Below are 25,332 nucleotides of genomic sequence, written 5' to 3'. Positions count from 1 at the left end.
TATTAAATTTTTTAGCAGTACTAAACATTTAAAAATGACCAAAAGATTTGAATAGACATTTATCAAAAGAAGACATACAAATAACAAACAGGTATAGGAAAAAGTACATAGCATTGATCATCAGAGGATTGCAAATCAAAGCTACAATGAGATATCACCTCCACCTCAGTTAAAATGCTTTTATCCAAAAGTCAGGCAATAACAAATGCTGGCGATGATGTGAAGGAAAATAGACCTTTGCATACTGTTAGTGGGAATGTATATTAGTACAACCACTATGGAGAAAAGTTTGGAGGTTCCTCAAAAAACTAAAAATAGAGTTACGATATTATACAGCAATATCTCTACTAAGTTTATATCCAAAAGAAAGGAAACCAGTATATTGAGGAGATCTGCACTCCCATGCTTTTTCATCACTGGTCACAACAGCCAGGATTTGAAAGCAACCTAAGTGTCTATCAACAGATGAATGAAAAAAGAAAATGTGGTAATTATACACAATGGAATACTATTCAACTATGAAAAAGAATGAGATTCTGTCATTTGCAACAACATAGATGAAACTGGAGGTAATTATGTTAAGGTAAATAAACCAAGGACAGAAAGACAAACGTCACATGTTTTCACTTATTTGTGAAATCTAAAAATCAAAACAATTAAATTCATGGAGATAGGTAATAGAAAGATGACTACTAGAGCCTGGGAAGGGTAGTGAGAGTGGGGTGGAGGTGGGAATGGTTAATGGGTACCAAAAAAGTTGGAAAGAAGGAATAAGACAGCATTTGATAGCACAACAGGAGGAGTGTAGTCAATAATAATTTAATTGCACATTTTAAAATAACTAAAAGAGTACAACTGAACTGTTTATAACACAAAGCGTAAATGTTTGAGGGGATAGCACCCAATTTTCTATGATGGGATTACTATGCATTGCATATCTGTACCACAATATTTTATATTCCCTATAAATGCATACACTTACTATGTATCCACAAAAATTAAAACTTAAAAACAGTCTTGGACTTGTACAGTGCATCATGTGCTGTATTCCCGATGTGAACATTGCACTGAAGGTGAGGTGTATGAAACGAGGGAATGCATGGAGCAGTGATTTCTCAGTACTATAGTTCTGCTCCTCTTTTTCCATATGCATTCTGCTCTGAATTTTTCTAGCTTCTTCATTCCCAAAATTAAACTTTGAGGGATTTTGTTAATCACATTTAAAAGCTTTATATGTTTGTTTATGAAGTCTTCCAGCTTTCTTTTAAACCTCTGAAGCTTTCCTGTTCCAAAAATATTAAATGCCCTCATGGCTATATTGTACAAATGCACCAACCACTTTTTGATTGGATTTTGTTTTCCAGAACATGGCTTTCAAAAGTATATGTTAATTTTTAAAGATGAATGAAAGAAAACAAATGTTTTTAAAAATATAAAAAGGAGTAAACATTTGCACCCTTTGACAGAGGAAAAAAGTGTCGAGAAAAAATTCATAAAGCCATTAAAAATCTTACAGAGTGAGCTGGTTCACTCTCAAAGAGGCAATTTCTATGAATGCAATCTCAATCTATCCTGACAACTAGAAAATTCACTGGGTGTGAGAAATGTGAATTTTATCTTTTTATATTTGTCTTTCTTGTGCGTGACTCAAAACATAGTACAAGGGATCAAGTGAGTCCATGCAGTTATTTACGTACAGATGGCACTAGGCCCAATGAAGCTCCATTTTTACCAAACTGAAAATGACAACCTAAGGTTAGAATAAAGCAGAAACTGAATGACATAGGATTACTGCATGTTGAACTTCATAAAATTAGGCAGAGTACCATTTTCTGAGATTAGTATTTCTTGTACATACTACTTTGTCTAGGTTTCAGACAAAAAAAAAAAATGCACTTTTACAGTAAATAGAAATGAAGTCAAATAGAATATTATTGTTGCTGTTGGTATGACAAAAAATTGAATGGTTTTCACAAGCCTCCTAACACAGCGTTCAGATTCGGTACCAGCGTTGTTGGTAATGTTCAACTTGGAGAGGAAACCACAAGGAACTGGATTCTAGAGTCATATTCTAGAATTCCTCTGAGGGCCAGAGAAATACTCAGTGAAAATTAAAGGTATGTCTTTCTGCACAGTAGAAAAATCTTTGTGTTTCCTGGATACCCTTGTGACTCCCTGTATGGCTAATTTTATGTGTCAACTTGACTGAACCACAGGATGCCCAAAGAGCTGGCTTAACATTATTTCAGGATGTATCTGCAGGGGTGTTTCTGGCAGGCATTGGAATTCCGACTGGTACACTGAGTAGAAAAGACCTGCTCTCACCAGTGTGGGTAGGAGTCTTTCAATCTGTTGAGAACCTGAATAAAACCAAAAGGCAAAGGAAGGTCAAATTTGATCTCCTCCTGACAATGTGAACTGAAGATTCACCTTTTTCCCTAGTCACTCCCAATTTGCAGGACTTAATACACAGACTGAAATTTACACCATCAGTTATCTGGCTCTCGGGTTTTAACCTATACCAATGACTTTCCTGGGTCTTCTGCTCATTGATGGCAGATTATGGGTCTCCTCAGCCTCCATAATTATGTAAGCCACTACCTTATAACATTGTAGTCTCTCTCTTATATATGTATAATGAACACACACACACACACACACACACACACACACACACACACACACACACCCTATTGGTTCTGTTCCTCTGGCAAACCCTGACTCTGCTTTTTAAAAAACATGGAAAATAGAAAAATTGTATCTACAAATTATACTGTGATTGGTGCTTTAACTGGCTCTCACAAGATAATCACAGATAAGATTCCTCAGTATTTGGAATTTTGATCCCTAAATCTGTTACAGGCTGCTTCATATCATTGTTTGAATGCTCTTTGATGTGTGTGTGTGTTTATTTCCATCTAAGTCTGTAGCAGAATCCTAAGTAACATTTGAAAATTGTTTTCCTATAATTCTCTCATATATATTTTAGCAAAACTTAAATTTCAGAATATTCCAACACAATTCTAAATAATTTTGAGAATGTATTACTTACTCTTCACTGGCCTAAGCAATTTTTCAAATAGAGATATCTTTTAAAACAATGAAAGCTGCTGAAATACTGACAATAAATCTAAATTTTAAAATTAATTTACATTTTGAAACAAAATTTTCAAACTTAGATAACTACCATTATATAACACTGTAAGAATCATTATATATGTGTTTTATTCCATATGACCATTGAGGAAATTAATGACTCTTTAAAGAAATTTAGGTATCTGATGAAACGCTTTCCAAAGATAAGAAAACAGATACCTTTTCAAATCTATGTTAAGACTGATTTCACAAATTGCATGTGATAGTGATCAGCATTGTCTGGTAATGTTACCTATATGAGAGAGTGAATGTTTTCCTTTTTTTAAATGTTTCTCAGGCTGGACAAACTCCTGGACACAAGCAACTTTTTCACCTCAGCCTCCCAAGTGGCTGCAACCACAGGCACGGGCCATCATGCTCAGCTCAGACAGTGAATATTTTGTACAAAGGCTGAACCAATAACTAAGCAAGAACTTTGAAAGATATTTCAAAACTCTCTTGCTTTCCATATGTGAGTTACTGTTTTTCACAATTATGATTATTTATAAAGCCTTTAAATTAAATACAAAGTGTTTAGTAGACATTTGTAAAAAGTACATGAAGATAAATCAACTCACAGGGGATAAAGCAACAACAGAGAATTAATCTCGTACTGTGACGGGATCATCTTTGATTTTTGAAATTTTCTTAAAGCATGTAATACAAGGGTACTATTTTTTTCATTTATTATTTCATTATCCCGTGTTATTTTTTCTCAAAGTACTTGATAATATTTGTATTTTTTTTTTTAGCAAGAACAGTAAAGTAAAACAGATAGGTGTAATGTTGGAACCTAGTTTTTAGATTCTTTCCTGGGCAGGGGTCGTCGCGAGAGACTACTCGACATGAAAGTCACAGCGGAGAGATTTATTGCTAGCGTGCTAGGGTCCTATGTCCGAAGTTGGCCACAGGACCCCGAATGCCTAGTACAGACAGTTTATAAAGGCAAAAACCACAGAAACTCACAAAGCTTGAGGCGCAAGATGATTGGAGCAGGTTATGGCCTGAGCAGGGTGTCTTACTCTGATTAGTTGGTTTGAACCTGGTTTGAACCCGCGCGGGGTATTTCCCGGACTTGTCCTTCTGTTTGAGTTCCAGGAATTTGGGTGGGTGTTTTAGATAGCCACAGGGACATCGGGCGGGTGCTTTAGATGGCCACCTGGTCATTGGGCGGGTGCTTTAGATGGCCACCTGGTCATTGGGCGGGTGCTTTAGATGGCCACCTGGTCATTGGGCGGGTGCTTTTAGATGGCCACCTGGTGTGGCTTTTCTAAGCTTCTAAGTTTCTAAGTTTCTAAGTCTCTAAGTTTCTAAGTCTGTAAGTTTCTAAGTCTAAAAATCTAAAGGTTTCTAAGTTTCTAAGTCTATAGGTCTCTAAGTTTCTAAAGGTTTCTAAGTTTTTAAGTCTATAAGTTTCTAAGTTTTTGTGGCCTATTTTCAGTAAAAGCTTATAGATAACTACATTTTCCTAGAAAGAACACTGACCAAAAGCACACTGGATCTTAATTCATCAAATAACAAAGGTCTATTGTCAGCATGTTTTAGACTAGAACAATAAATTATCTTACTTCCAACAAGTCTAGAATTTATCATTACTGACTTGACCCTTCTAAAACATACAATTTCACCACACACTGGAAATGTATGGTGTTCAAACAAAATCATTATGAATCTTGGATCACCAGAAAAGCAGAAAGGAAGAAAAACTTTTAAGGAGTGAAAACTTTAATAATAATAATCTAATATGTGGCTTTGTTTGTCGAAAATTATAAGTATACATATGCTACATAATAGTAAACTTGAAAGTATTAATAGGAAATTGGTATGAGTATATACAAAAAAATAATAATAATGGGAATGAATAAACGTGAGACAAAGAAAAAAGAGGAAGAGGAAAAGAAGAATTTTTAAGCCCAAGTATATGAAAAACATATCTCTAGTAGAGTCCATAGAACTGCTGAGCTTAATATTCTCTGACCTGGTCTCGCTTCAACTTCCATTTGACTTTGCATTTTACTGGCTATCTTGGTAAAAGGGAGTCAAGTCAAGCAGTAACATGGAAACTAAGATCTCTATCACTTAGAGATCAAATGCAAATTGTATTTTATGCAAGACTTTGTATTTGCATCACAAATCTTATGAGCCAATGAATTCCTTCCTGCAGGGTGTCCTTTGTCTTTAGGAGTGAGGAGATAAAAACAAGGGTTGCACAAGTATTGGATTGTTTACCTGATTTTTGTATTTAAACATTACACACACTTGTCAAAATTTGACCCCTTCAGATCAGCAAGAGACAGCTTCCGATAACACTAAGTCACTGTTTTATTTAATCTCTATTCAAAACGAGGACAGCACAATTATAGCTCTATATTGTGTAGTCCTGATAAAGTTCAGAGAAAAAGCAGCACCTTCTGAGGCATAGGTGATACCTAATGGTGGATTAGTCTAAGAGCTTTGGCATCTCTGCAGTGGGACTAAGTAGGCACTAGATATTTAATGCAAAATGCAGGAAGAAATGAACATACCAAAAGTTAACAGCCATAATTTATAAGGAGGATTTCCAGACTTTCTAGCAAGCCAACTATTCATGAATAGATTTATAAAATGGGTACTGATTATTTTGGCCTAAGGTAATCTAATCTTAACTTTTTAAGGACAGTCAGTTCTTTATTGAAATTCTTTTAATATGAATTTTATTGCATTAAAAATTTTGTTAAAGTAGCTATCATCTTTATATAAAAATTACATATCTTACATTGCTTTTTTCTGTTTCCTTAAATCATAATTTCTTCAAATTTTAGATTCTTTCTTTTTGTGTAATGTCTACACAGATTTCTGGGGAAACTTTTTATACTGCTTTGCAATTACATTTAAATGATTTGCTATACATTGTACTATATTTTTAGTTTGATGATAATTATGCAATTATCTTCACATAACCTAAATTTAATTATTTTCTTACTTATGAATTAAATAACAATAACTAGACTCAATTACCATTTGAAAATATTTCAGTGATTTATATAAAGATACAGTGCATTAGTCTCAAAATTCTACATATCTTCTTTATTCCCTTGGATTTCTCTAACCTTAAATAAAATTCAAATTTCTCTTGATGCATAAAGATTGTTAGGTGGCCAGTAAAACCATTGTAATATTATCTTGGTTTTCCACTTCCCTTTATAGCCAACAGATTTTCTTATTTTTTCTAACAGGAACACGTACTCATTAAAATTTTCCATATTTTTCTTTCCCTTCATAATTAGAATGGAGCCCAGCTCTTTAATTTCAGAGATTGTCACAAAGAAGAAAATGGAAGCAGATAAATTCACCAGCTTTCCTTCAAATTTAGGAAAATATAAGACAATTGACAAGAAATTTAGTGTTCTGTGGGAGAAATAGGATATTTAAGACAGATAAGGAATAGGGATGTGAAGGTGAGAGTGAGGGAAAATTTCAGGGAATGGAAAATTGGGAGAGTATCTCATAGAGGAAAACTGGACACTACTTTCTAACATGGTATTATCTTTAAAAGACTTACTAAGGGTAAATATTTGATAAATAATTGAAAAATTTTCAATTCAAGATAGCCCACTGGATATATGCACTGCCATCTTCTCCCTTAATCATGGAAATTATAAAAAAGATATAGGGTAAAATGTATTACTAACCAAATATTTATAACAGGAATTCTTGATAAAGTAGAAGATGAATCTAATATCTAAACAATCCAAAGTGAGAAAACTGTAGGCTAAATGAGCTTCAAAATGTGATCAGTGTGGGAACCCCATGCCCACAGGTGGTGGATAATAAAAGCATAAGTGGGTTCTAGATCAAACAAAAAGTTGTTTACTTGGGAAAACAGCACTTAAAGCAACCAGTGAGGTTAAACATTGTGCCTCTGCCCGTGACTCTTGGGACAAGTGACCACGACAGAATTGCCATTCTTCAGTGTGGTGAAGTCTCTGGAATTATGGAATCTGCTATTAACCCAAGTGGCCAGAGCACTTTGGAGGAGTAGGATGATTCCAGGCCCAAGATGATATCATGTAGACACTTCAATCAATGGGTCGGTTTGACTTTTCCTCGATAGTGAGACTAATGATGTTCGTATTCAATACCACCAGTAGTTCTTTGCCTTGAATTACCAACTATAAAAGTTTTACCATTATCCCACGTGATTGAATTTTAATCCTTGATTTATATTCATTCTTATGTATTCTTCCTTCTATTCCTGTGTTAGTTTTTCCAAGTATTTCTCCCAGTTTTACCCATATGTTAACACTGATTTTGATGTCCTTCAAATTATAAAAACTTAAAATTTTAAAAATATTTCAAACATTTCTTAGCATTTTAAATGTTTCCGTCTGAATTGCACAGATATTTCATGTATTGAGTCTAAAATAAATATCAATTTAAAAATCTCATATTAACTTTCTAAATTATATCACTATGTGACAGAAGAATAGAGAGTAATTTGGGGGAAAAACTACAAATGTTTAATAGAGAAGTAGCTAAATCATAGCATACCTATGTAGTATAATGTAATGCTTTGATATAAAACAAACATGTAAATACGTAAGTAGTTAAGTGGATACAGGAATGGATGTGTGTGTGTGTTTTAGATATGTGTGTTTCTGTGTGTTTGTTTATGACATGATCGTAATTCTAAGAAATATGAATGATGATTATCTCTACTTCTTCTTCAGAAAGAGAGTATATCATTCATATAACTAAAACAATTAATATAAAAAGAGAAAAAGGAGTCTGATCATTTGAGGTTGACACTGCTCTAAAGTGGTGAATGAAACCTCCAAAACCATTTGATTCTCATATTAGGTCTTTCTTTTCCTTTGGCCTAAAGGACACCACTTTCTATGATTTCTACTTTTCATCTTTCCATTTTGAAAATGTTTTTCATTCTTTTGCAGCACTTTTGTATACACCATTTAAATGTTAGATTTTATTCTTGATTTTCTTTTCTGTTCATGAAAAGAAGAGAGGTGTCTAAAGGTTACACCTTCACCTTCAAGCACCATTTATAAACTAAAGTTTTTAAAAATTGATATTTATTGCTATAATTGGAGTCCTCCATAGCTGCCTCAATCACTTCATGAGAATGCTAGTCAAATATTCTGGAATAGGCCCAGAACGGTGGCTCATGCCTATATTCCCAGCACTTTGGAAGGTTGAAGTAGTCAGATCACTTGAGGTCAGGCATTCGAGACCAGTCTGGCCAACACAGTGAAACCCCTTTTCTACTAAAAATATAAAAAATTATCCAGGCTTGGTGGTGGTGCGTAACTGTAGTCCAAACTACTTGGGAGACTGAGGCAGAAGAATCACTCGAACCCCGGAGGTGGAGGTTGCAATGAGCCAAGATCGTGTCACTGCACTCCAGCCTGGGTGACAGAGTGAGACTCTGCCTAAAAATAAAGATAGATAGATAGATAGATAGATAGATAGATAGATAGATAATTATATATATATAATTTTATGTCTACATATATATAGGAATATATATGAGAGAAATGCATGGATGAGATGATATTTACCAACAGCCTGAACATTTTCAATGCCCCAGAAATTGTGTAGTATGAACTTCCTTTGTCTTGGGTTTGAGGCAGCTGAAAGGATTTTTCAGAGCTTATTGCAAAACTGTTTCAAGAAAAAAGGCTCACTGCCTCCAGGAGATAAAATGAAGCTATATCATTTATGTAGGAGGAAATTACAGGAAGAGACATATATAAGCACAATTCCACTTTACCTTACTTCAGAATCTAATAGACAAATTTCTCTTTATAAACTAGGAAGCAAAGAAATACTACTTCTATACAAAGACAGATGCCTTGCAGGTATTTTGAAAGTGTTACATGTCTCCTTTTTCATTATAAATAGACAACTTACTTTCTTATAAGAAAGCCATACACCTTGGATGAACTAGATTAAAATAAATAGAAAACAGTAGTATACTTTGCAAACCCCGTGAAAAGAAAAAGACATTAAATGGAACTTTATGAAGTTCCATATAGAGATTTCCCTAAGGATTCCAAATTTTTAAAACAGCATTTCGAAAGTCATGTTTATCTGGAATATCAAAAAATCCATCATCACCTAAACACTATATACCTAAAATGTCATATACTAGACATAATTTGAATGCAAAATTCGTACAAAAGTACCATCTCTTGAATGATCGAAATTCATTTTGTGCATATGCAGCTAATATTTTTGTTTCATCCCTAAATAATTTTATCATTGTTTAGTTGAGATTGTCTGTGTCAAGCTAACTCTGGGATGATGTTTCCCATGGTCAATTAAGAAGAAAAAGTTGGTAGAAGAGTATTTTAGTGACCCCAAACTATTCCTAACAGTGACTGAGACATTTCTGAACAAGAAATTATCATGACAAAAATGGGGAAACATCTTTTAAGATGCTATGCTTTAACCACAAAGTTTTAAGCACTTTGAAGAACAATGTCCAGATAAGGACAGAACCTTTGGTGTAATCAGGGTGCAGAGATGCAAACGCACTATAAATGTTATATACAATTTGTTATAGAGATTCTAGTTTATGTAATTGTGAGAGCTGGCTGAAAACTCTCTGTAAGGCAAATTTCTTCATGTCTATTACTGCAGATTTAAGTCCTCAAGGTAGACAGCTGGGAAAGGAAGATATATGTAAAGTGAGAAAGATCAAAAACAAAGTGGAGTCCATAATCGTGGGCTCATACACACAAAAATGAACTGGAACCTATGAATATTAATCTTCTATTGCTGCTCTAAGACACTACCACAAATGCATTGGCTTGAAAAACCCAAATGTATTATCATACAGTTCTGGAGTCAGTAATCTGAAATAGGGCTTGATGAAATAATATTGAGTTGTTTACAGGGATTTGTTCCTTTTGGAAGCTCTGGAGGAGAATCTGTTTCCTTGCTTTTCCCAGCATCTAGAGGCTGCCTACATTCCTGGGCTTATGGTTCCTTCCTCCACTTTAAAAGCCGGCAGCATAGTATCTTCATCATGATATTTGCTTTTACTGCTTTTATTGCCACATTACTTTGTTGGATTCTGACCTTCCTGTCTCTCTCTCTTCTAAGTTCTCAAGTGATTACATTGAGCCCATCCGGACAACCTAAGATGAATTTTCCATTTTAAGATCTTTAACTTAACCATATCTGCAAAGCTTCTTTAATATTTAAGGTAATATTTGCACAGGTTTGGGGATTAGGACGTGGATACCTTAGTGGGGGGCAATATTCTACCCACCCACAATGTGCCAGTTCTTTTTTTTTTTTTTTTTTTTGGAGACGGAGTCTCGCTTTGTCGCCCAGGCTGGAGTGCAGTGGCCGGATCTCAGCTCACTGCAAGCTCCGCCTCCCGGGTTTACGCCATTCTCCTGCCTCAGCCTCCCGAGTAGCTGGGACTACAGGCGCCCGCCACCTCGCCCTGCTAGTTTTTTGTATTTTTTAGTAGAGACGGGGTTTCACCATATTAGCCAGGATGGTCTCGATCTCCTGACCTCGTGATCCACCCGTCTCGGCCTCCCAAAGTGCTGGGATTACAGGCTTGAGCCACCGCGCCCGGCAATGTGCCAGTTCTTAACTACCTCCAACCTTGCTGATGTAGTGCCTTTCATGAAAAGCAGTTGCCCATTTTAGGGAGCTAATTCCACATTCGGCCTGGAAGTTGAAAAAGCTAAAGGAAGGGAAGGTGGCAAAGTTGTGGACCCAGCTTCTGCCCATATAAACAAGGTGATTCAGCACACAAATAACATAGGTGAACTCCAAATCTTCTGTGGACCTTGCCCCAACCTTTAGAGCACAAAAAAAAAACAATTATGCCATTGCTTCACAAATCACATGCAAAAATGGCTCTTGTAGCCCACCCTAACAAGGGAATTCTGGAAAGGTAATTTATCCTGGTGAAGTTGACACTTTAGAAAGTCATAGTTTCTAAGGAGTGTGCTGTGTTACACTAAGTTGATGATTATTGAAGTAGTCCAAGTTTTGCTCCTTGGGGAACTGACTGCCTTTATAACATAATATCAATCCTAGACTCTAGTCAGCTTAGTTAGCAAGTCTTTTTAGTTTGCTATAGCTGAACAAACTGTTATTTGTTTCAGGTATTCAGTATCATATCTAAGTCCTCTTTATATTCCAATAGTAAATTCATAACATCTTACTAACAGTTGAGTTTATTTGGTCATGTAGCAGTAGAAATTCAAGTTCCTTGAAAAATGTGGCTTACACTACCTAAATGAATAATTGTGATCTAGATACTTGCTAATTGCTATGAGTAGCCAAGCTGTCATATATTTTTAAACATACTCAAGTTATTAAACAATATCCCGCTATCTCAAAATAAAATTTATTATTCAACTAATCTTGTTTCATATGATTACATTAGAAATAATCAGCTGCCTTGTTATATAGGTTCAAGAATGTAGATTATTTTATATGGATATTTCTCTGAAAGAACCTGACATAGTATTCATTCTAAGGCTTTGATTTGTTCAGATAGATGCTTTAGGCCAGAAGAGAAAGTGTGTTCAGCTCTGGGACAGCTGAAGGCTGTATCGATAATCAGATAAACCCATTTATCTTGTTGAGTGGGTAGGATATTTGAGTGAGAAAAGCTGAGAGGTTAGAATAAACATTGGTAGTAAACAATTAGCCTCAGGTGACTTTTTTCAACCTAAATATAGCTTGACTTCTCCCTTTACACCCACAATTATAATGCCCCAGCCAAAATGAATTCATGATTGAATTATAGTTCTCAACTAACTTCCCCTCCTTTGTTATCAAATAAAGTTGGAACTTTCATCAGTTGCAACTTTAAAAAATGCCTTTTTGAAACCTTTCTTAAGCCGCATTCCCAACAATTTCATTGTTCCGTATTTTTTCCTAGGACTTTATCCATAAAAATATAATGATTTTATGCCATTTTGAAATAACATTACAATATCCATGTCAATGCACACTTAAATAATGATATAATATTTCATAATGTTTAAGAATATGGGCTCTGGAACCAAACCGACCAAGGATGTAATCCTAGCTTTGTTATCTAGCAGCTGAGTTACTTGGACAGTTTAACAAATCTCTCTTAATTTTCTCACCTACAGAATATTGTTGTAAGAATATAATAATAATATGCTTTTCACATTGCCTAGCATAATTCTTCTTCAGTCAACATCAGTTATTAATAATATTATTAATTTATATGTATCTTATAATTTTTTGCAAAATGTTTTCATGTCATACACCAAATTTTCTTGTTCATATAAAAATATGACATTATGCTAGTATTAGGGTCATAGATTTATATTATCATTGAATTATTACCATGCAGACCAGGTGTGGTGGCACATGCCTGTAATCCTGCCACTTTGGGAGGATGAGGTGGGAGGATCACTTGAGCTTAGGAGTTTGAGACCAGCCTGGGCATCTGGGTGAAACTCCATCTCTAACAAAAATACAAGTTATCCAGGCATGGTGGCATTCACCTGTTGTCCCATCTACTCAGGAGGATGAGGTGGGCAGTCATTTGAGCCCAGGAGGTAGAGGTTTCGGTGAGCCAAGATCACGTCACTGCACTCCAGCCTGAGAAATGAAGCCAGACCCTGACTAAAAACAACAAAAATCACCAATGTGGTCATATATTACCAATTTGTTTAGCTGGTTAACATATGAAGCTGAAAATGATATCCTCTGAAACAAATTCCTAATCCACTGGCTGTCATTTATTGATTTGTAATGCCAGAAAGTATGGGGAGAGTATGAGGAGACCTCACCTAGAGATTTTCTCAGTGGTACAGAAGATCTCCTTCCAATTTTATGAAGATTGGTTGGGTGCTCTAATTGCATTTTTTCATTTGTGTTTCTTGGAATAATGAAATATTCCAATTATTCCAATTATCCCAATGAATAATGAAATAGTTACTGACAGTCAAAAATGGAAAAAATTCCATTTTTCCTGGAATTTTCATTCTAAGTTTTTCACCTTATGTAAACGATAAGCCAGTTTCATAAGCAAGAGGTAGAAACATAGCTCACATTTATTGTATTTTATTTTCTCAACATACATTCACATCACCTTCTTCATTATTTTTATCTTTTTTTCACCATAGTCAGTTCCAGTATTTACACATGTATTAACGTACACAGTAGTTTAATACACTCAGGTCACATTGCCAATATTCGCAAACTGAATGTTCATGATAGTACTCGTTTTTTGGTTCCCTGCATTTATTTCTTCACCTCTGCTAAAAGACTGAGCTCTTGAGGAGCAAGGATGAAGCTGTATTTATTTTTGTAGTCCTACCTCCAGAGACTGTACTCCTAGATTCCATAAATAAACTTTATTTATCTAGCATATTTAAAATATATTAGCCCATTACTGGTGCTTTCATCTGTATCCATTGGGTGTCTAGCCAATTCTGTGATCATAGATCTTTAGACTAACGGTCCAGTGTAGGCTGACCCAACTAAAGTCTCCACTGGAAATGTGAGATTGGCTTGCAGAGAGAATTAGGTAACTCTTTGAGGTTAGCCATAGAATGCTGTATAAATTATAGTGCCACGTAAAAAAACTCTGAAACATATTAGCTTACAAAAACAATCATTGTATTTGCTCAAAACTTCATAGTTCGGCTGAGCAGAGCTCAGCTGGATTGAGCTGATTTCTGATGTATTTGGTATAGACTGAATTTGCTCCCTGGCCTAAGATTTAATTTGAAAATCCAAGGTGGCATCACCCATATGCAATTAGCCCCCTCTCCCTAGTTGCAAAGGCTGGAAAATTAGGGCCTTTCTTTTCATGGTCTTTCATTCTCCAGGCTTGTAATGTTTATACCTCCAGAGTCTTTCTCTCCATCTATCTACAGTAACAGGATAGTTAGGACATCTTTACTTGGTGACTCAGGGTTCAAAGAGTAAACACAGAAAATGCAAGACCCCTTAAGGTCCAAGCATGGAATGTGCAAAATATCAGTTCCACTACATTTTATCCATTTGAATAAGCCATAAGCCCTGCCTGATTCAGTGAAGGAGAACACTGCACACATATATGGATTCATCGTGATGTGATTAATTGGTAGGGAGTGATTAACTGGGAGTAATTGGTGGTGGTGATTAGCAATTTACTCTGAGTTCTAGTCAGCAGATCCTCCCATGCACATTCTCTCAAACTTACATAAACTGTTATGCAGACTCAATAGCAGATTTCCCATTCTGATTGTAACACTGCCTTTCTAATATTGAAATTCTGACTCTGGGGCTAAATCTGCTATCTTGGTCTATGTATTGTAGAAGTATATTGCTAGAGACTGGTAGTAGAAGGGAGAGGATATCTAGAACAAAGCTGAATAGAAGCCGTGGGTGTGTGTGTCTATGTATCTGTATGTGTGCTGGGGTCAAGAATGGTTTGCTGGTGAGACAGAGAGAGACAGACAGAAACAGAGAAAGAGAATCTGCCTAGGTTTCAGATGGCTTTCTAGTCTCTGGTCTTTTGTGAACTCCAACAATATTTGCTCACTTGGTTTTCCTGTACTGAACCTAAGACATAATGATAGATGCTATAAACCAAAATATCTGGAATAGATTTTTGTCTCTGGAAGTAAACACTGTATAAGTAAGATATTTGAATTAATAATGGGGTTTTGTTAAGATGAAATCTATAAAATTTAACACAAATCCATTATCTTGATAATTATTATCAATAATAATTCAATTCCATGCCTGTGCATTCTACTCTAAAATGCTTCCTGTGTGAACTTAAGTTTTGTTATTCACTTACTTGTTTTAAGTTTCCTCTAAATATTACATTTATTGTTTATAATCTGCCACTGCTTTTCTCTCTTGCCTCATGTCTCACCAGTTCCCACCAAGGACTACATGTTTCTGCCCTGTAGCATCACTGAATTTTCTTGCAAAGTAGTATTTCTCCATCATCTTCCCATGTTGGTTTTCATTCTTAACTACACCAAGAATACTTTTCTCCACCTCTTCTTTCCCATGACCAATCTCATCTTCCACCCTTTCCAAATATAGTTCCTACTCACTTTTCAAGCCAAAACTCTTCTCCTAAGAGAACTTAGGAGATGGCTAGTATTTGTCATCACACTTTTGTAAATGCTTGTTTACTATCTATATCTCTGACTGGACTATAAACTTAAGAACAAAATGAGGTTTTTATTCTAGGTATCTTACACACTACACCTAACAATAAAATGTAATGGAATTAGCTGATATATATCTTATTTGTCTTCTTTTATTTTATAATGTTATTTTGATTTACAAGTTAGCTTAAGATTCATCCATGATCTGTTAACAATATATTTGTTTTGCTTTCAGTCTCACTGTACCGATATTTTATTTGCAAACAATTGTAGAGAGAAATAATCTTCCATCCTTCTTTCACGTTTAAATTCAAGAGACCAATACAATGACTTTATACAAGAAAATCAGAGATTAAAACGTATTAAGTAACATGTCTTTGGACACAGGTGATTAATTACCCAACTTTCATGCCCCATCTTGTAGTTTTATGGTCTTTCTTAACCAACCTATTTACAAATATTTGCCCCAATGTTATTTTAAACTGCTTAATTAAATGTTTTCACATTAAAGTACTTCTATAATTCTTAATTACTTTTAAATATTATTTTACTGTTAATTTTATATCTGCTACATTTTCAACCTGATATTCTAACTTAGTTGGTCGTTATCAGTTACCATCATTATTAAAATTAACAATAAATGTATTTTTTCCTTCCACATGCAAAGCACACTTTTGCTTTGTGGTTTATTTTACTTATACTTCTTAAGTATGCTTCTAATCCTTTTGCAATTTTAGTCTCACAATCAATTTTTCCTTTCTTTATGCATGAATTTTTACTTAGGGTAGAGTAATAGGAAAAAGTAACTACATAATCTGATTTCTAGACTGAAGTAAATCACTTACTACTTTTCCTCAATACTAGCATTTCGAAAATATTAAGTTACATCTGACATCCACATAAACTGTATGATTCATTAGGATTTTTAAAATTTGAAGGAGATTTAGAATCATAAAAATCCAGTTTATCATCAGTATAGTAGAAAACTGATAGATAAATTCCTTTAATGATAAGCTTTTAGTGTGTAAAACTCTTCACGTAAAAAATCAAACCTAAACCAATGGAAAACAGATTGCAAAAATATTGCTCAATAGTATCTTTGGATTAAAAAAAAAGATTTGTAAACAGCCTTGCAGAAATGAACTAGTTCATGAGTAGCAGAACTTTGCTCTTTCTCATTATATAGCCTGTAATTTAAACTGCCCATATTACGAGACAGAAAGATTTTCTGGTCTTTCTTTGCAAATGTGAATATAGAGAATAATGGACTATACTTTTGTGCAGGAATTAAACAAATCAGGGTACCAGTTGGGTATCTTATTAAACTCACATGGTATATTAGTTACCTATGGAAGGATAACAAATGACTCTAAACGCAGACACTTTAGACAACAAAGACACAGTATCTCACATGTGTGTTATCACAGGTAAACTTACCTAAATACTCTCTTTAATCCTGTAGATTTTTATTTGTATTTCTATTTATTTATTTACTTATTTTAAGTTATTGGCCCCTGCTTCACTCTTGGCCTTGAACACTGCATCGCAATTTAATAGCAGCTACCTTTGGGCCATCTTAAAGAGTTTAGCTAAGATAGAAAGTTCCTTAATCCTATTTTGAATAGGAGGCTCGCAGCCTTTATTAAGTGGAACACCAGTAACATCCTGCTAAATCTGCAGCGTCACAACAATACTTTTAATTGCTTCAATTTGGGGTATGAAATTAGTGGATATATTAAAGTGCTTCGTATGGTGATGCACTGTCAACTCTGATTACAGGTCATGGGCAGACTGCTTCTAACTTAGCCAAAATCCATATTTTTTCATATTTGCTTAAATATAGGCTGGTCCAAGGCCAAGAATATCTTTCTGTAGAACTCAGCTAAAGGTCATAAGAAGAAACCAGCACAAATAGATTTTTAAAAACAGTTTTTCTACCATTTCTCTTTTAATATAATTGGCAAGAAGTCTGCTCCTACTTCTCAAACTTCATAGCTCTTGACAAACCTGGACGAAGGGCTAAAAAACCTATTATTTTCTGCAAGTAAAGTATTTAGCTAAACACCAGTGATTATATTATTAATAATATAAATATTGAGGGAAATCATACAGTGACTCTTGCAACAGAGAAGATTTTTAGCTGAATACAACATGCAAATTAAAATCTTAATTAAAACTTGTAACAGTTTGTAAATGCTTACCCCCACAAAACTATATGTAAATATAGAAGTAAATAGATAATTTCGTAGGCATGATAAAGGTATATAGAAATGGATATGTAAATGTAGATAGACATAAGCAGTAAGGGGAACAAATTTAATTTGACAATGATACCAAAATTTAAATAAAGGCAAATATTTTCTCTCTCTCTGTTTTTCATATGTAGACACGTTCTTAATTTAAATATATTGAGGTCAATATATTATTGACCTTAAAATATATTATTGAGGTCACCTTAAAATGCGTTAGAAGATATTTAAGAAGAGTAAATTATCTAAAATAAATCTATATCAGATAATTTTGCTTATATAAATTTTACATTTCTTCTATTTTTACAGTATTTCTTCTATACTGTTAGTGAAACGTCTTGGCTAACATGCCTGCCATTCAAAAAGAAACTCATTTTTGATTGCGATGATTGCTTATGGATGGATGCCATGGCTGCAGTAGCAGGACCAAGGTAACTAATTAGAGAAATGAGATCCTGTGGACTGCCCGAATCTCAACAGAGAATTCTTTGCTGCATATAATTTAATTTAAAGAGACAAGAAAGTAATTTATGCATTTCTGTTTTCTGAGATACAATGAATATGTTCAATCATTCCTAAGCTTCAGCCTTCTTAACCAACTTGTGTCAGAAATCATATGATCTTGTTAAGAACATGTATAAATTGGAAAAAGATCACAACGTATCTCAAAATAGAATTGCACATAACAATTGGGAATAAAAGTCTTTATTAATAATCTTTATTATTATTAATGTGCATTAATGTGTATGTGTATTTCTTCATTATTAATAATTTCTTTAATTGAATTAATTTCTCAAATTTAATTGATAATTTCTTTATTAGTAGTAAAGAAACACACTTTCCAACTGGGAATAAAGATTATTTCTGTACCATAGAATTAAAAGAGTATCCAGGAGAGCCAGATGTGAAATTCATGAACAAACAGCTTATGTACATAAAATTTTAATAAAGCATTAAAAGACTAAGGTTCATTTTATATTGAATTTTAAGCCGAAATCAGCTATTAGTTTAAGATATTTTTGTTATTTTCTTAAGGAAACAACAATCTGAACATTTTCTACATTGTGGCTGCAACGATTTTGGGATAAAACCTGAGTTTTAACTTAAATTTTGACTTTTTAATTCATATAGTACATAGATATTTATTACCAAATGTAATAATAGTTACAAAGGAGTGCTAAAAGTTAAAAATTCTATAAAATATCCATATATTAAATCTAAATGTAAAACAGAAGATATTTCACAACCCTCCAGTTGTCCTATAGGTTTTTTTTTTAATATAATTGAATTTTAAGAAACTGTACTGATTGGCCAAAGCTGTGAATTATTTATTTTTTACTAAAAAAAAAATGTGCAAACCCAAAGCACAAAGTAGGAGAAATTAAAAGTGGTGATTCACCTCTTCTGATAAAGTTTGTGTTTCCAAATTTGAATCCCTCTATCTTTAGCCATAGGCTTGTGTGACAGCAGTGTAAGTTAGCAGAGAAAGAGGAAGCTCTGATTCATGTAATTCTTGATTATGGCTTTGGTTTCACAGGAATAGGTGGAAACATAACTCAGTCTTTAGTTAGAGAAGGCAATTTGATCAATATTAAATGGAATAGACGCTGCCTGTGTTAACATTTCAAATTCCCTCCCATCCTCTAGCATCAACTACTCCTCAATATAGAAAAATAAAAATTTATATTCCTATCTCTTTCTTGACATTTCTTGACAAATCATGATCTACCAAAAGAAAAAACTGATTGTAGAGATACATGCTTATAGACACTTCAAACTCAAGCTGCTCAAGACCACCTCATCACCTTGCCTTATACCTAAAATAAACAAATGTGCTGATTTACTTATATAATATTTAATTCTCTATCACTATCCCAATTCAACACCTTTTATTTTTCATAATATAGCAAGCTCTTCTCCTAAAAAAGAGTTTGAGAATTGGTAATGTTCAATAAGAGAATTCCCTTTAAAAAACTATTGAGTTAAAATGCAATGTATGTATTTGTTTGGCTGCCTATTTGACATTCTACCAATGAAATGCACAAGGACAGAGCCTGGGTACGCAAGTATCTGTGTGTGTTTTCTGTTTCTCTAAAGTCTGGTAAGTTGGTGATATAGTTAATCTATCATGAGTTCCATATCTCAGGCTAGTCAGTTTTCATTTCTTCTATCCTCAAGACAAAACTCTCTCAGTATCAAAACAGATGACAATTTCCATAGATTTCTACCTTCATCATATGTCTTGAAAAATTTTTGTCCTAGTTTTCGAGTCCCCATATCTGTGCTCCAAACTGATAGAGACCCTTTCTGTCCTGGACTGTCTCAAAGATCTCTTAAATTATTTTTCTCCCATTTAATTTTAGCTCTTCTAATTTTTCCCACATAATAGAGTCATGAATGACTCTACTGTAATTTGTACTCCCAGGTTCAAATATTTTATTGGTTACCCATTAAATATAAAAGTAAATATTTATCAATATGCCAAAAAAAATCCTTTTTCTTTTCCCATCAACTTTAAAATCTACTAGTAATAGAAGTATTAAACAGTGCTACTACTATTACTATTACCACTATCCACTATTAGTACTGCAAACACACACACACACACACACACTCTCTCTCTCTCTCTCTCGCGCTCTCTCTCTCTCTCTCTTCAACCAAAACAGGTTACTCAAGGTTCCCTGCAGTTTTTTTCATAGGTTCTATATTTTAAACTCCTTCTACTCATCCACCTCCAGACAAATATCTGTGTGGCATCAATAACATATTAAATTATCATTTTAACAAAAGTTTTATTATTAAAACTTTTGTTTTAATAATAGTTTTCTTTTAATTTACCCCAGTTCTACCATTGATTACTACTATAAATTCACAGTAGCTTTATATTGCCTAATATCATTGTTTACATTTTTATATGCTTGGTCATTGGATTGAGTCCTCCTTGAGAGTCATTTTTTTTAAAAAAAGAATCTGTTACCTAAGAAATACTGTACATAGCCAAGTTTGAATTGGTTTAACTGATTTAAACAATTTATGGATATGATTTTTGAAACATGGTTATTTAATTGGCATATAGCATTTTACTTATTCATTGGGTACATATTATATTTTGTTACCTGCATAGAATATGTAATCATCAAATCAGAGTATTTGGGATATTCATAACCTTGAGTATTTCTCATTTGTATGTGTTGGAAACAGTTCAAATCATTTCTTCTTGCTACTTTGAAATATACAATATATTACTGCTAATTTTAGTCACCCTACTATGCCAGCAAATATTAGAACTCATACCTTCTATCCAACTGTATGTTTGTACCCATTAAGTCACCTCTCTTCATCTACCTCTCCCTCTCACTTGCCCTGACTAGCCTCTGGTATCTATAATTCCACTCTCTACTTCCATGAAATCCATGGTTTTAGCTCTCACATAAGAGTGAGAATATGTGATACTTGTATTTGTGTGACTAACTTATTTTACTTAGCATAATGACCTCTAGTTCCATCCATGTTGCTGCAAATAACATTATTTCATTCATTTTTATGGCTGAATAGTTTTTTATTAGGTATATATAACATGTTTTTAGTCATTCATCTATTAATGGACACTTACAGTGATTCCATATCTTGGCTATTGGGAATAGTGCGGCAATAAGCATGGAAGTGCAAGGTGTCTCTTTGATATATTGATTTCTTTTTCTTTCGATAATTACCCAGCCTTGGAATTGCTGGATCACGTGGTAATTATATTTTTAGGTTTTTCTTTTTCTTTGAGAAAAATGTCTGTACTGTTTTCCATAGTGGTTGTACAAGTTTACATTTTCTCCAACAGTGTATAAGAGTCCCCTTTCTCTGCATCCTTACCAGCATCTGTTATTTTTATCTTTTTAATAAGATCTATTATAGCTGGCATTAGATGATATTTAATTGTAGTTCTGACTTGCATTTCCCTGATAATTAGTGAAGTAGAGTTTTTTTTATATACCTATTAAGCATTCGTATGTCATCTTTTGAGAAATGTCTATTCATGTCCTTTGTCCATTTTGGAATGGAATTATTTGGTATTTTACTATTGAGTTGTTTGAGTTTCTTACGTATTCTGGATATTAGTCCCTTGTTGAATGTCTATTTTGCAAATATTTTCTCCCATTGAACAGTTTATCCCTTCACTCTGCTGTTTGTTTGTTTGTTTGTTTGTTTTGTTTTGTTTTTGCTGTGCAGAAAGATTTAAATTTAATATAATCTTCTTTATCTATTTTTGTTTCTGCTATCTGTACTTCTGAGGTCTTAGTCATAAAACATTTGCCTAGACCAATGCCCTGAAGCATTTTTGCTAGGTTTCCTTCTAGCATTTTTATAGTTTCAGGTCTTACATTTCAGTCTTTAATCAAACTTGGGTTGAATGCTGTATATGGTGAGATATAGGGGTCCAGTTTCATTCTTCTGGATATGGATATTCAATTTTCCCAGCACCATTTATTGAAAAGAGCATTTTTCCCCAGTGTGTGTCTTTGGTACATTTGTGAAAAATTAGCTGGGTTTAAATATGTGGCTTTACTTTTGGGTTCTCAATTCTGTTCCACTAGTGTATATGTCTTCTTTTATACTAATATCATGCTGTTTTGGTTACTATAGCTTTGTCATTCATTTTGAAGTCGGATAGTGTGAAGCCTCCAACATTCTTCTTTTTTTCTCAGAATAGCTTTGTCTATCTGGGCTCCTTTATGGTTTCAAACAAATTTTGGGATTTTTAAAAATATTTCTGTGAAAAATAGCATTGGTAGTTTGATAGGGATTGCACTGAATCTGCAGATTGCATTGAGCAGTATGGTCACTTTAATAATATTAATTATTCTGATCCATGAACATGGGGTGTATCTCCATTTGTTTGTGTCATCTTCAACATCTTTCAGTAGGTTTGTATAGTTTTTCTTATAGAGATCTTCACCTCCTTGGTAAAATTTATTCCTGGGTAATTTTTTTTTTTTTTTAGCTGCTGAAAACGAGATTGCATTCTTTAAATTTTTTCTGAAGGAGAAAGATTTTATTGGCACAGACATGTCTTATTAACTTGACAGAATTAAGCAGTAATTTTAAAAAAAGTAAAAGCTGGTTTCTCTAAAACTAGTTTCATTGTGGTCAGCAGGTCAGCAGGTCAGAAGCAGATTATAACCACTCAGTTTCGCTTTAAACCACAACATTAGGAAGCACTCTGTAAAGCTAGTATAGTTTCTTCAACTATTAAACTCATTCATTCACATGATTGGCTGAGGTACACAAAAATAAAACTCCTACTAAAGAAGAATCATGCCAGGGACAAGACCAGAGATAGTTTCTGACATTGCAAAGCTCGATAGGTACAGGAACCCTGGGAGACTGTGACTTTCTCCAAAGGGTTACCATACCATCATATCTCCTCTGAACTTGTCACAAATGTGGAAAGCTGCTTGCTTAGAGGTACTGCTCACAGCGGAGAATTTGTCATCTCATTAAAATCCCCACTTTTCATTACTGGGTCTCTGTCTTGCTCTCTGAAGATGCATAGGTAGGGGAGGCGGTGGGGGAGTGGGGGAATGCAGCCAGAACCAGGGCAGCAGGCACTACCTACAGCACTGTTCTTTGGGAAAAAACACATGGTGCTTGCGTCAGTGGCTTATGTGGTCTGACTGTCTGCACTATGGCTGTCAGTCCACTGAATGGGCTGGGAAATACCCGGGATTTGGTGTGTGTTATTGGAAGATAGCTCTGATGGGTCATGGATAGGTTAGAACCAATCCAGTTCAGGCCCTGTCTCAGACTTGAATCTTATGTGAACTCAAAAAATAAAACACACTTCTACCTCCATCTCACCCCCATCCCTGACTATATTCAGGGAAAGACTCCCCCAGGAATGGCCAGCCAGGCCTACAGCAGATTAGATCTTTTCCCAGTACTGCTCAGTGTGTGGAATTTCAGCCACCACTTCAGATTCAATTCCATAGTGATCTTGTCCTCTGAGGATTTTAAAGAAGTTATTGTCACGGATAATGGCCTTCAGCCCCATCCATGTCCCTGTAAAGAACATTATCTTGTTCACTTTTATGGCTGTATGGTATTCCATGGTGTATATGTACCACATTTCCTTTATCCAGTCTATCGTTGATAGACATATAAGTGGAAGTTAAATGATGAGAACACATGGACACATAGAGGGGAAAACACCCACGGGGGACTGTTGCGAGGAGGAGAGTGGGAGAAGGGAGGAGATCAGGAAAAATAACTAATGGGTACTAGGCTTAATATCTGAGTGTTGAAATAATCAGCACAACAAACCCCCATGACACAAGTGTACCTATGTAACAAACCTGCACATGTACCCCTGAACTTAAAATAAAAGTTAAAAAATAAGGAAGCCATTATTACCCAGTCCCTGTTCCAGGATTTGCAACCAGTCAGTAGTACGTGCCGTCCTCCACTTTGCAGCCCAGGATGCAGGATGGCATGGCCTCCATCATCTTGATGTTCTTTGAACTTGTACAGCAGGAAATCTGAATACACAGAGAAGGCTTCCTCCACTGGGTCATTTTTGCAGATCTTGGCCATGATGTGCTTTGTGCTGTTGGAGATACGGTAAGAACTGCATCCATAGTGCTTGCCCTCTTTGTAGATCTGTCCAGGTTTGCAGGTCTTGCTGCACTTGGGGGAGTCTCCTTGCCCCACATATGGAGCCATGGATGTGGTGCTTACAGGGAGGGAGGGATGGGAAAAATCTGCAACCTACATGAGAGTCATAGACGCCAGCAGAAACCAGGCCTTTTCTTATCCAGAAGTTCCAACCTTCATTGGTATAACCACCGTTGCAGCCGTCCCCACACAAACAGGTGAGCTTGTCCTCCGTGGACACCTCCGTATGACTCCCTCCCCCACCCCCTGTTGGGGTGGATGCAGATCCAGTCAGAGATGGCTTCCAAAGCCCCCAAAGCTCAGCAAAAGCCATAGGAGCCCTGGTCTCTGATCTCTCCGAGGTCAGTCTGGCCACTGTTCCTGTTGATCAAAGCTTTCAGGCAGATTTATGTCCTAGAAAACTTAACTCTCTGGGGTAGCTTGAATCTGCCCAGGAAGGTACCACACGGCCTCCTCAGGTAGCTCATTCTATTTTGCGGAAGTTGTGCCTGGCCTACTGCGTGGTGTTTGGTTTGTTGATAAAGTTGACTAGATGTTCAGACAAGGGGTGGAAATAGGGTCTGCTTCCTGCACTTGCCAGCACCAGCAGGCAGCAGAGGGAGGTCAAGAGCCGCCTTAAGTCTGAAGATGGATCCTGGATCAACCTTTCTGAGTTCATAGATTCATCAAGATGAATGTACCTCAGCTACATTCTCCTCTGACAGGAGGTACTGTGGGATCAGTTTTTCCAGCACACCAAAAGGTGCTAGTTCTTCCTTTGAACCCAACAGCGTTTGCTTTTTAGTGGGTATGGGGGTCTCTGTTAGGTCAGGTAGAGGAATGTGGGGCATGGGCTATAATCCTTCTCGTGGCACAAGCCTGTTAACTTTCTCAGTCAGTGCAGAAGTCCAGGTGCAGGGCGTGTCCTCCTTCTCCATATGCCCCAACTGATCGTCCATTCTCTACTCTTGCATTTTTAATTTATTTCTCAGCCAGTTTATTATGGGTTCATAGAAATGCTACTAATTTTTGTACATTGATTTTGTAACCTGTAATTTTAATACATTTATTAACCAATCTAATAGCTTTTTGGTGGAATTTTTATTTTTTTCTAGATGGAGGATCATATCATCAGCAAAGAGGGACAATTTGACTTCGTCTTTTGCAATTTAGATGCCGTG

General features: G+C 35.2%; 1 pseudogene; it reads right to left on the bottom strand.

Annotated features, from left to right (window-relative positions):
- Positions 1 to 2,196: 2,196 nt before the first annotated feature.
- Positions 2,197 to 24,830, bottom strand: LOC103246244 (cathepsin B pseudogene; annotated as a pseudogene).
- Positions 24,831 to 25,332: the final 502 nt, after the last annotated feature.

The sequence above is a fragment of the Chlorocebus sabaeus genome, chromosome 27 (genome assembly GCF_047675955.1).
Source record: "Chlorocebus sabaeus isolate Y175 chromosome 27, mChlSab1.0.hap1, whole genome shotgun sequence".
NCBI classification, from domain to species: Eukaryota; Metazoa; Chordata; class Mammalia; order Primates; family Cercopithecidae; genus Chlorocebus; species Chlorocebus sabaeus.
Note: the sequence above shows the minus strand (reverse complement) of the source record. Positions and strands in the feature narration are given on the sequence as shown.